The sequence below is a fragment of the Phodopus roborovskii genome, unplaced genomic scaffold (genome assembly GCF_943737965.1).
Source record: "Phodopus roborovskii unplaced genomic scaffold, PHOROB, whole genome shotgun sequence".
Lineage (NCBI taxonomy): Eukaryota > Metazoa > Chordata > Mammalia > Rodentia > Cricetidae > Phodopus > Phodopus roborovskii.
Genome location: NW_026125278.1, coordinates 16,199,294 through 16,211,720, shown reverse-complemented (window position 1 = coordinate 16,211,720; position 12,427 = coordinate 16,199,294).

The window sequence follows — 12,427 nt, the reverse complement described above, 5'->3', positions numbered from 1 at the left end:
ATGCCTCTGGTTACTCTGATAGGGCTCTCTCTACTTGCTAAGAACCAATGTCAGAATATATGCCTTAACCCTTGCTCCCAAAACAAAACCAAAACAGACCAAAAAGGGAGAATGGAGAAGTGTCATGCAGATTGGTCACATGGACTGCTGGGGCAGGAGCATAGCTCGGGTCTGGGAAAGGGCTAAAAGAAGCTCCCGTGCTCCAGCAGTACATTTACTTAAGACCAACTATTTCTGCCTTAGTTCACAAGACACTGGGAGGCTCTAATACCATGCTTAGACCTGAGAAAGCAGGCCCTTAGCTTGTTGCGGCCCCAGCTGTGCTTTGGAAAACCTTCCTTGTAGAGATCACAGTCTCTTGTGTCTTGGGCCACTCTAAGCCTGGTCCTGTGTGGGTCCTGTTTGATAGAAACCCTGGTGTCCTGTATTACCCTCTGGTGGTTAGTGATGAGTCACTCAGGTTTTGAAGTTCTCAGGATGCTCTCAAGTTGTGTATGGGTTCAACAGGTGTTCTATAAGAGCTCTGGGGCTGGATTCTGTGAGATGAACTAGGAGTGCATGGCCATGCTATTCCCTGGAGGGAGGCTTGGTTAATGTTCCCACTGACCAGTGCAGTATTTTTATTTTTATTTTTTTAAACTGGGGGTCATACAAGTTTGAACCACTGAAATGGTGCCAGTTGACTGATTAAAAAGTGTGTAACAGCCTTCCCACTACACACTGCTGATCTTTGGACCTGAGGTCAACTTTGTGAGGTTGTGTGTGAACTCTTCCCTTTCAGCTATATCTTTTCTTGCTTTTAATTGACACAGTGTCTTCTCCCTGCTCTCCTGCGTGGTTAGAAGTCTTGTTCAAATGATGGCCATTGCTTACCTCTATAAGAGAGTGCATCACGACCTGCCTAGGATTCCCCCCCCCCCCACACACACACCTGTTTTTACTGCTGGTAACTATGGGGAGAGGCAGGTTTCCAGTTGTCATTGCAGTGTTCAGATTCCAGGGTTGCCATGAGGAAGGCACAGAAGGGTTAGAAGAAGATACAGATGGAACATGGGTTGCCTTGTAAATGTAAACGCTACACATTGTATAAATGCTCCCGCATTCCAACCATTACTTATGTTTTTGTACATTTTCCCCGTGACACTGTGTTTGTGGTCCTTTTCCACAAATGCAGTGACAGTGTTTGAGAAGGCCGTGGGAAAGTGGCTCACAGACTACGCAGTAGGCACTGAACAGATGGCGTCAGAGAACCCAAGAGGCAAAGTATCTATCTGTTTAACTAAAAAAGACTGCAGAGAGTATGTCACACGACCAACAGTGTCACCACCTTCCCCTTGCAGCAAGAATGGTATTGTACACAAACACGTTCCTCCTGGCAATGGTGAAAATTTTCATGTGCGTTGACAATAATAAATAGGATAGCCATGCAACACATTTTCCTTGCCCCAAATATTTATCAGTAAGTTGCTACACCTCAGGTGGGCCCATAACTGTAATTACTTTTATAATCAAGTTGTTGTTAGAGAGATCTCCTCCCTAGTCACCTCCGAATATTTTGGATATCCTCACAGCATTGCTGGGTAAGGAACTTCTGTTAAGCAGTCTGCACTCCTATCTCATTTAGACCTTGTGCAACATCATATTTCATATTTCCAAAGGTTCTAGTTGCTCTGGTTTGTCTCTGTGTCTACCTGTAACCCAGTAGGATATTTCCAGGTATTCAGGGCCATGAGGACTGCTAGATGGTGCCATTTGGGAAAAATCACAAAGGTAGCTTGTTTTATTTATTTATTGTATGCTGAGTAGCAATTTAACACAAAAGTAGCAGCACAAAAGTTATAATCTTACAGCCTCTGTGACTGCGAAGGCTGGGAGGGGCTTAGTTGGCTTTACTGCTCTATGTCTCGCCATGCAGGTATGAAGTCGGCTGTGTTGATTGCAGAGCCAGGGGCGAGCTGCGATCTCGTGCTTTCGTGCACCATGTTGGGCCCCAGATGATGCCTTTGTCTAATTATCCTCTATCAGTTAAAAACTGGGAGTCAGATATCTGGGTAAGATCAGAGAAGCATCAGAGCAGTCACCAGTGACTTCTTCAAAGAGGGTGGAGATCCTCTCTAAATCCCATCTTACTACATCCTCTGTCCTCCAAAACCTGTGCTTAGTTTTGGTCAGCTAGTGGCTAGCTCCGCCCTCTGATTCAGAACAAACTTTATTGTCAGAACGCAATCAAAATATTACACAACAGTGTGGATTTCTAGTCGCAGTCACACCTGAAACTTACATTTTTCTTTTGAACTATTCTGGTTGTTGGCTTTATAGAACTCAGTCCTTGAGTATTGAGGTCATCATTTTTTTTTGCAGATATTGGCCAGGGCTCTCTCGAAGCTCCTAGAGCCGGACCTCAGACGTGCATCATGTGGCCCTCTGAAAGCATGGAGCTTATTGCTCCGAAGCCAACAGGAGAGCTTCTCCCTATTCTGCTGCTGCTGCTGCTACAGCTGCTTACAACAGCTATTATCGTTGCTAGAGTCTTATATTCAATGTGACACCACAGGCAAAAAATGGTTCTAACACTTTTGTTTTATATTGCATATTCTAATAAAAATAGGGGCATCCGGATACAGTCCCGAGTGCATCAGGAATCTTAGGAGCCATTTTTAGGTCTCACCAACCATGGTTCTTGAACGGGTAACTGCTGCCAGCACATGGAATCCCTCTTAAATGGATTGTCCACTTTTTTCTTTGACATTCTCTTGAGAACAGCCACTAGTTTATTAGTATACTTAGAAAGTATGAATTTTCAGTGTGAATCTACATTGTTACTCATGTCTCACAGACTCCAAAGATACATCTCTGAGCATATTTTGTCACACAGAGTTTTCCTTACCATTTAAAATAAATGTGCTATAAGAAATGATGAAACTGTGTGTTTAGTATAATTTATAATTGATGTTTCAGAAAGTCAGTAGATGGGAGACTGGAATGCACACACACACTTCATAACTCTTCAACTTAACTGCTCTTTCTCATTCTGTAGGAATCATTGGTGGAATTTATCTGCCAGCTGGTGTTTCAGAGTCCTTTATAAATTAATTATAGTATTTACTAGCCATGTGGAGGTGAAGAAATCTAATTAGGTCAAGGAGGCTGGCCCTGCTGGAGGCTGAAAAGCAAAGCTGGGTAAGGTGTCAGCTGCAGACCCCTGTTGTGCTTCCTTGAGAACATGTTGGGGGCAGGGTACTGGAGCAACAGAAAGGATGCCCAAAAACTTACAGTAAAAAAATCATAATTTTGATGAAAATGTTTGAACTTATCCATCAAGGCAACAAAATCAAAAAAGTCTTTTAGCTGAGTAAGACCTTCTCAGGTGGATATAGGATGCTAAAAAACATCGTCAGTCATGGATTTACTCCCACTGCCAGTGAACACAGAGCTGGTTGTTGGTGAAGAGGGTTGTATCAGTCTCCTAGAGGAGTGCAAAGGTAGCAAATACATCTGGGTTTTGGGCAGACTTAAGGGTGGGGGAGGAACGTGCACTGGAGTTACTCCATCACAAGGGTCAGAACTTGCTCAAAAGAGCTTTGTCCCTAAAGGGCTGGGAAAGCAGTCAGGTCTCTAAGAACACAGTAGGAGTGAGCCCCAGCCTCGGGCACTGATCCTGGAGGCCTTGTCAGAGACAGAGTTACCATGCTGAGCCTTTGCCCACACCTCCCATCCTACTACACTTTCACTATTCTCCTCAAACCCTTTGAGAAAACTCACCCACAGTGATGTAAATAACCCTGTTTAGCATTTACATTCTTATAAGGGGTTGCTAATTTACCAGAAATAAAGATCTTAAAATCAGGGTGGTGTGGGGGGTGGTGGTTAAAAAAAAAAAAAAAAAAAATTTACCAGGGCCTGGGGCCTGGTAGTTAATGTAAATGAATGACTAAGGGCCCCAGTCAGACACTAGTGAGTGAAGGAGGTTGTGACAAACTGCTTGAGAACATGAAAACCTGAAAATAAATGCTGTTTCAGCCAAGAAAAACGTGCCAGCTAGATTCAGGGTTAGGGTTAGGGTGCCAGTACCTGCTCCTGTTTCCTGCTTTAGAAGTTCAGTCGTGTTTAGAATTTTGTGGTAGAGAAAAGGATCCAAGGACAGGAGACTGTCTGAGAAACCCTGTACACAATAATCCTCCTTCACCTGAGTCTACTGGGGATGCTCTGGCCAGCATCCCCTTGGCCCACTGTCCCACAGGCCCCAGTATTCGGCCTTCCCTCTCCTTCCCTCTCCTTCCCTTCCCTCCCCTCCCCTCCCCTCCCCTCCCCTCCCCTCCCCTCCCCTCCCTTCCCTCCTCCTGCTGCTATTTGCTTTTCATTTGCTGTAATCTGAGCATCAAAGTAGAGATGGGGACTTCTTGCAGCAAAAACTACAGGGAAATGGATGAACTGCAGGGATTCCCGGCATTAGGACTCTTCAGCTTCTTCTCCGTATGGGAGCAGTGTGCTCAGCTCCCATCGAGACCATGCCTGCCCTGTCACGTCCTACTCCAGGTGGGCCACACGTCCTTAGTTTTGGATTCTAGATCCATGCAGCACAGTCAGAATACCTAGTCTCCTGATGATGAAGAAGAAAATTAGCTGCCCCATAGACCATTCACTCTCTTGGATAGAAGGGAACCCTAGGGGAAAGAAAAGCAAGCTGACAGGCTGGGTGAATTCTTTGGTCAACAGAAAACCCAGCTAAATGGAAGAATAGTTTTAAAAAGGAGGTGTGTTTGGGGGGGGGCGGGGAGAGGGAGAGAGAGATTTTGTTGTTTGTTGTTGGTTTTGTTTTTGCCAACACTTTCCTGAAGGATTCCCCTAGGGCAGGGGTTAGTGTTGCTGGATATTTGATCGCACCTGTGAAACTCTGAGACCTTGTTAATAAAATTAACCTTGGATCAGGGCAGAGGGCGGAACCAGCCACTAGTTGACAGGAATTAGCGATAGAGAAGATGGAGGATCCAGGAATACAGATAGAGAGAATCACAGGAAGGAGTAGGGAGGGGCTTAGAGATTCATGGTCTTTTGGTTTGGGCAGAGTGAAGAGACACTTCTCTTGCTGGGTCTCCAGCCAAAAAGGAAGGTCAGCTGGTTGTTTCTTGGCTTCTCTGACTTAGCAGGTTTTCACTCCAATATCTGAGTCCAGAGTCTTTATTGGGACAGACTGATAGAGACATAGCTAAAACCTACAATTTGTGGCCTCAATCAAACTGGTACCCACCAGGGTACTGACTTCAGGGCCTCAGGGAACAGGACATTAAACCATCAGTAGATTTAGATGTGACTACTAAGCTGACAGAAAAAACAACAGGTTAGTTCTAGTCACTAAACTTGAAATCTGTTATCTTATGCAACATGGCTTCCCTGCAGGATCTCATAAGATGCCATGCCGTTGTACAGAAATCACATGCTCCCACTTTGTGTGATATCGCGCAAAACCTCTTATAGAAAACTTGTACATTATCATAGACCATAGAAAGGTAGGATCTGGAAGCCACCTGCACTATTTCAGAACTTTCTCTGTTCTGTGTTCTGTCTTTGTCTCTAGACTGCTGGCACTCCTGAAATGATTAGTAAGGTTTGAGGCTGTCTTCGACTTTGTAAGATTGTCTTGAAGGCTGATCCAGGAAATACCAGTCAGAATGTAGTATTACCTAGAATTTATTTGGGAATATTGGGAGAGTTCTGTCTTCAGTGGGGTTGCTAAGTTGATGCATGTGAATGTGAAACGTGCTTTATAGAGAGTTTACTCACAGCTGAAGTTATGTAGAGGTGGATGGTAAAAGCTGAAAGATAAAATCAAGAGAGAGGCGCAGGAAGAGGAAGGAGAAAAGGGAGGTTTAAATATAGCACTCAAATTTCCGAATTTAGCTTTGCATAAGTCATGTCTGTTTATTGGGTGTCCTAGTCACATGAACCAAGATAGAGCAGTTTCTTTCCATTGAAACTGAATTGCATAGGATTTTCTAACTTGAGAACATAGATTCTGATTAATATTACAGCTGCACAGAGAGGGTGTGAGAACTTAGGACTCAGTAGCCTTCAAGGCTGGTGACTGTGTGGTATGAAGAATATATGTATTGTAAATATTTCCTGAAACATCAAATACATATCAGATCTAATTCACACATAATCACTATTGGATTTCAAATAAGATTGCAGACATTATAGTAATAATTTCAGGATCTTACTCTATCTGCTTATGAAGGAATATTCTGCCTTATTATTTTGCTAGTTTTACCTTCTGCATGAACTTATTTGGGGCTGTGTGACTAGATGACCAGATAACACAGGGTGTTTTTTTTTTTTTTTTTTTTTTTTTTTTTATAATACATTTTGGCTTTGATTTAGGAAGAAAAACTTAATAACCACTTTTAAAAATAGTTTAATTATCTATGTGTATATGTCCATAATTATATCACCTGGAACATTGTCAGTGCTCAATGCTTTTGAAACAAATAAAGAGAAGAATTTTCTTTTCTTTTCTTTTTTCTTTTTCTTTTTCTTTTCTTCTTCTTCTTCTTCTTTTTTTTTTTTTTACCATCACTGACCTATACAAATCTTTCTGTACAGCCAAGATTTCCTTTACTTTCTTTCAAATGTGCATAATTATTTTACTTGGTATGAAGCAATCTGAAACATTTGTAACCATGAGCTTGCTCACTCACACTGTGCCATAGTTTGGTGAGTGGTTAAAATCCTGGCACTTTGGATCTAGAGAGCGTGTTCTGCCTCCTGATAGCCTTGCATCCTCGGTTCAGGCCCAGGCACTGCCTCTCAGCCTCCTTGCCTGGATACAGGAATGAATGGATCCTGTTCTCACTGGTAAGCACTGTGTGCAGAACTGTTTAGCTGGGGGACATCTGGACACAGTTAAGGGCGGGGTAAGTGCTTGCCATCAAAGCCATTATTATCCTGTAAACCTCATACTCATCGAAGTGAAATGGGGACAATACTATGTGAGCGTGTGACTTTTAAGTGAGTGAGTGGTTCTTGTAGAATGCCTGGCAACAACACACCATTACCAATTTCGTGAACCAAAATGAGAGCGTTGAATATTTAGTACAGCACACACACAGTAATAACCCCTGCAATGTTTGCGTTAACAGGAACGCATCTGTACCAATCTGCCTGGGTTCTAACCTAGGCTGTACTGCTCACTGTTTGAGTGATGGATCCTGAACAGGTTATGTAATGTCTCAGGATCACCTGTAATAAAAAGAGAATAATGATAGCACCTGCTTCCTAATGTGGTTTGAGGTTTAGTTGCCGAGGTCCCTCTAACGCAATAAAGGCAACAGCAGGCGAGCAGCATTGCAGCCAATAAAAACCCGAGCTGTCAGTACCACTCTCAGCCTCAGCCAGTGGCAGCGGTGTGTGAGACGATGTGATGGTACTGGTGGAAATAGCTAGTAAGTGGTGGGTGCTTGATAAATGCCAGCTTTCTTTTCCATTTTTTAAATTAAATTAATTTTTTTTTTTTTTATCCAGGAGACAACTCAGAATTTTATGATGCTTTGGGGTTACAGTATGAGTATCAACATCATTTGTGTGTGGATACAGGACAGAAAAGACTGGTTGGAGTTTTACCAGTGATATATATTAAACGTGGTTCACTCAATGGATTAATCCATTGTCTAGTTTACTTGTAAAAGTGGCTTCATCAAGAAATATCCAATATACGTCGATTCTTTTAATTCTGGTCAGAGGGTGATTTGCTCTCTGCAAAGAAAGATGGAGAAATAGATTATTTTCTTTCAAGGTTTTGGTGGTAAACCCTGGCACAAAGTCTGCAGGAGCTGCAGGAAGGTGCTGTCAATCACGGGTGGACAAGGCACTCAGGACTCATCACGTCTGGTTCACTTCCAAGACTTACACCCGCAGCTTTCTAATGAGCCTGCCCTTTGGAGGCAGCTGGCACTCTGCAAGGTGCAAGCCTCGCTGAGCTGCTGCTTGTCTCAAATTGACTTGTCTTCCTGGCTCTGTTGGTTAAAGTCTGAGAGGCTTTCCTTAGACTATAATAATTGGTGGAAACACTTTTTAACTGGTCTACAGGAGCACACTGAAGGGACTGGACTGCAGAAGTACACATTGTGTCAGGAGTCGGGACACTGTTAACAAAGAGCTTGAGGTGGGGGCCAATCTTCAAGGCATTCATTGAGGAGAGTCTGTAGCAGATAATAAGACACGCAAGGCAAAAAGTCCAGCAGGTGGCAGCTTAGTAACATATAATCACAGGTCGTTGTGTTCAGGATCATCTTTTCTTAGAAAAATAGTGAACTATGTATCCCAAACATTATATATTTATTGTCAGTTTGTGTGTATGTGTGTGTAAAAGTTAGCACATGCCATATCTGTCTATGACCTATGTTAGCTTAGGAAATCAAAATTGTTATGTGAAGTTACCCAACTGAATGGGCATTGAAATTTTCTGTATTTTACTGACACTGTTATTTTGAAGCACATGTGTATATTTTCCATGTTTAAACCTACAATTGATCACTTTGAGAATCTGGCTGTTTAGCATTTCACACATATTTTCCTTAACAGTTAAGGTATTCAGGAAACTAAGAGATGCAGCAAAAGAAATTAAGTCACTTAGGACAGCAGCCTTCCATATGGCGCCCACATGGCTAATAAGAACTTCCACTTAAAATTTAACAAAAGCTTAAAAAAGGGTTTTAGAAACAAAAGAACAGAGACAAACAAGGTTTCTTAGTAACAGCATTTTTCTTGGTTGGACTCTGATTTGCAAGAGACAAGCAGATATTTCCTTGGCTCTTTTAAGGGAAGATTCCTGACTCAGCATAAGCGGCAAAAAACCGCATGGCTTTAAAAAATCACTGCTAACAATTTATTGGTGTGTACGAGAGCTGGCAATGGCAATGACCACATCTCCAAGCCTGCAACATGTGGCTGGATGACAGTGCAGACCAAGGCAGTGAGCACAGCTCTCAGTGCTGGCAGTAAAGGTACCCACCGCCATCTTTGATAAACCATGGCAGAAACAACTATGACTTTCATTTTAGCAATGTTGTTGTTTACCAGATAAATGACTCGTGGCTAGAAAAAGATAAAGATTTACAGTAAAGACAGATTCACATTAAGAAAAAACACCAAAGGTTTACAGTGTGTTCTAAAATATATGTAGCCTTGGGAGAGAAAAGAAATAAAATGGTTTTAAAAATACAGCCAGGAGTTGGGTGTGGTGGCACACGCCTTTAATCCCAGCACTCAGGAGACAGAGGCAAGCAGATCTCTGTGATTTCCAAGTAAACCTAGTATGCAGAGTAAATTCCAGGACAGATAAGAGTTACACAGAGAAACCCTGTCTCAAAAAATAAAAAACTAGAAGTAGAAAAACCAGAGTAATAAAAAAGCCATGTAAAGATGGGAAGCACAAAAAAGAGTGTGAATACTATGTGCTGTTCTGTTATCTTTGTATCTTTTGACTGCTGAGGAAATAACTGTTAAAACAAATGCTGCTGGATCAATCCAATTTATATATTTTAAAAATGCTTTTACTCCAAAATTTAAGTCTAAGGACAAGCTACTGGGGAAAAGGATTTTTATTTTTGTTTCCACAGAAAATGAAAAGCTGTGGATTCCTTCCAGACTAATGTGGTTTGATCAAGCCAGACTGCCTGAAACAGAGTACCAGGTGATCCTACATTCAAAACAGCTGGACAAAGCAGCCTTGCAGACTACAGCCAAGATTTCTGCATCTTCTCAGGATCCCCATGACAGCGCCCCCTATCAACAGGAAGTAGTTTGGAAAGATGCCCAAATTCCCAAATATTGTTTATAAATGTTTGTTTTCATTTATATGAGGTTGGTTATAAATGGTTCATGATCACAACCAATATCTTTTTAAAGGTAAAAGGGGATTATGGTATAGATATGAATACTTTATTTTGGAATAGATTTTCATTTATTGATACAATTTAAGGTCAGTTTTGTGATATGTATATTTCTCCTTTTGTTTAGGTATTGTGTTTACATAGCCTATTTAGAAATGTAATGTATAATTTAATACAGATTTTAGATAGTTACTTATGATAGTCAAAACTTATAGTTAAGTTAGGTTTTTCAAGATACACAGAGTTGTATTTGAGATAGGTATTTTTCAAACCTTTCAAAGACCTACAGAATATGGCATTTAAAATGGCTTAGGATTTTTCTTGACATTGAGACATAAATGCTCCTTGGAAACACCACCTGTGTCAGAAAGGAAGATGGATACCGAAAAAACGAGTTATGAAGTTTACTTCCAATATGGCAAGACTAGCCATTTGGACAAGATACTGCTCTTGTCTGGACTGTTCGACTTTATGCTGTATAAACTGGACATGCAGGACCCACAGAAAAGTGACTGCTGATTCAAGATGGACATTGCTACAGAGTTCCTGCTTCATGGAAGAGTCTGCCAGACAGTCTGCAGGACACAGAAAAAAGTGACTGACAAACTGCCAATACAAGAAGACAGTTTAATGTTTCCTTCTTTGCTGAAGAGTGCCATACACACTATGGCCTATGGGCTGAAGATGGAAGATTACAGAAGAACTTCATGTGACTGACAAGGCAAGATGTCTCTGTCATTTCTAGAGTTTATATATTATCCTTCTGTGGTCTTTGAAGAAGTTGAAGACAGATAGTTAAGGTTATAGTTTTCCTTAGTTAGGATTTCAGATAAGTTACATATAGGACTTTAGACTCACAAAGATAGAATAGATGATGGAATATTTTCTTAAATCTTTATAAATGTTAATGGACTAAATATTGTTAACTGTGATTCTTACTTGATAACTGTTTTGTTATATATTTTGCTATGTTAAGGTTAAAACCCTTCTTTTTATTTAGACAGAAAAGAGGAGATGATGGGAGATGCCATTCTGTAAATATGTTTCTCATACTGATTAATGAATAAAGCACTGTTGGCCAATAGGAAAGCGAGAGAGGAGGGACTAGGAGACAAGGAGGAAAGAGGAAGTAGGAAGGAGGAGTCAATATGGAGAGTCTGGAGAGAGCAGGATGCCAGCCGGCTCTCGGTAAGAAAACCATGTGGAGATATTTAGATTAACAGAAATTGGTTAATAATTAAGACAGAGCTAGCCGACAAGAAACTAGTACCTGGCCAACAGCATTATATCAAATACAGAGTCTCAGTTAATTGGGGCTGGCACGGAGGTGGGACAAGACCGGTGGCGGGAGGAAAAACCTTACTCCTTACAAATGGGCATTGAAATTTTTCTGTATTTTACTGACACTGTGTTATTTTGAAGCACATGTATGTATTTTCCATGTTTAAAAAGTTGGCAGTCTTGAAATTACTTCTCAAGTAAAATGCCATTGCAACCTACAATTGGTCACTTTGAGAATCTGGCTGTTTAGCATTTCACACATATTTTCCTTAACAGTTAAGGTATTCAGGAAACTAAGAGATGCAGCAAAAGGAATTAAGTTGCTTAGGACAGCAGAATGAAAAGGCAGTATTTCCATCAAGTTTTCAATATACCGAGAAGAAAGGCCAACTATTCCTGAGATATAAGCTCCAGGACTTGACTTATTGTTATGTGCACTTAGCACCTTCTCTGGTGTTAGGGTTATCCTGACCCAGACAGAAGCCCACAATGTCCCGAGACAACATTAGACCATTAAGCACTGCAGTTGTTTAACCAAACGTATGTTCCACCCCTCACTAGCAAATCTGCACTGTACTCTATTTTATTGGGCATCAGGGTCTGGTAGATTTCTCACACAAGTAAGGAGTTGAAAATGGTACAGTTTTAACATGAAATGTCTTCATCTTTTGAGACCCATCAGACAAGGCTTTTGTGCTTACACGTTTCTAGCAAAATGAAAGTGTTTCTGTTGGTAAGAATACATTGTAACATTTTAATTGCATAGGCACCATGACTTTTGTTCCAGTTTCCTGGCGACGGACACATAAGCTCTCCCTAAGAGATGTGCACTTCTGGGTACTCCCATGTCACTCAAGCTGATGAAGGTTCAGAACCAACCTTACCATTGTCCTACTTTCAAGAGTCAGCTATTGCACATAACCCCAGTTTTGTTTAATCGAAAAGTATGAAACTTGCAAAGTCCAGTTTATTTAAGTTCGTATGACAGAAGAGGTTATCATGACCTCCTGGACAGTCCACTAAGTGCTGTTCTGCCAACTTAAAGTAGCCTGACCCACACCCTCCTGCAGAAGAGACTTCCATCAGTTTTCCGGAAGATCATAGAATCTGGGGTGTGCAAGTTGTGGTGATTTGAATGAGAGGGGCCCCCCAAAGGCTCATGCATTTGAATCCTTGGTCATTACAGGAGGAGAATTAGTAGTTGGAGTTGGAGAAGTACGTCACTGTGGGTGGGGTTTGGAGTTTCAAAAGCCCAAGCC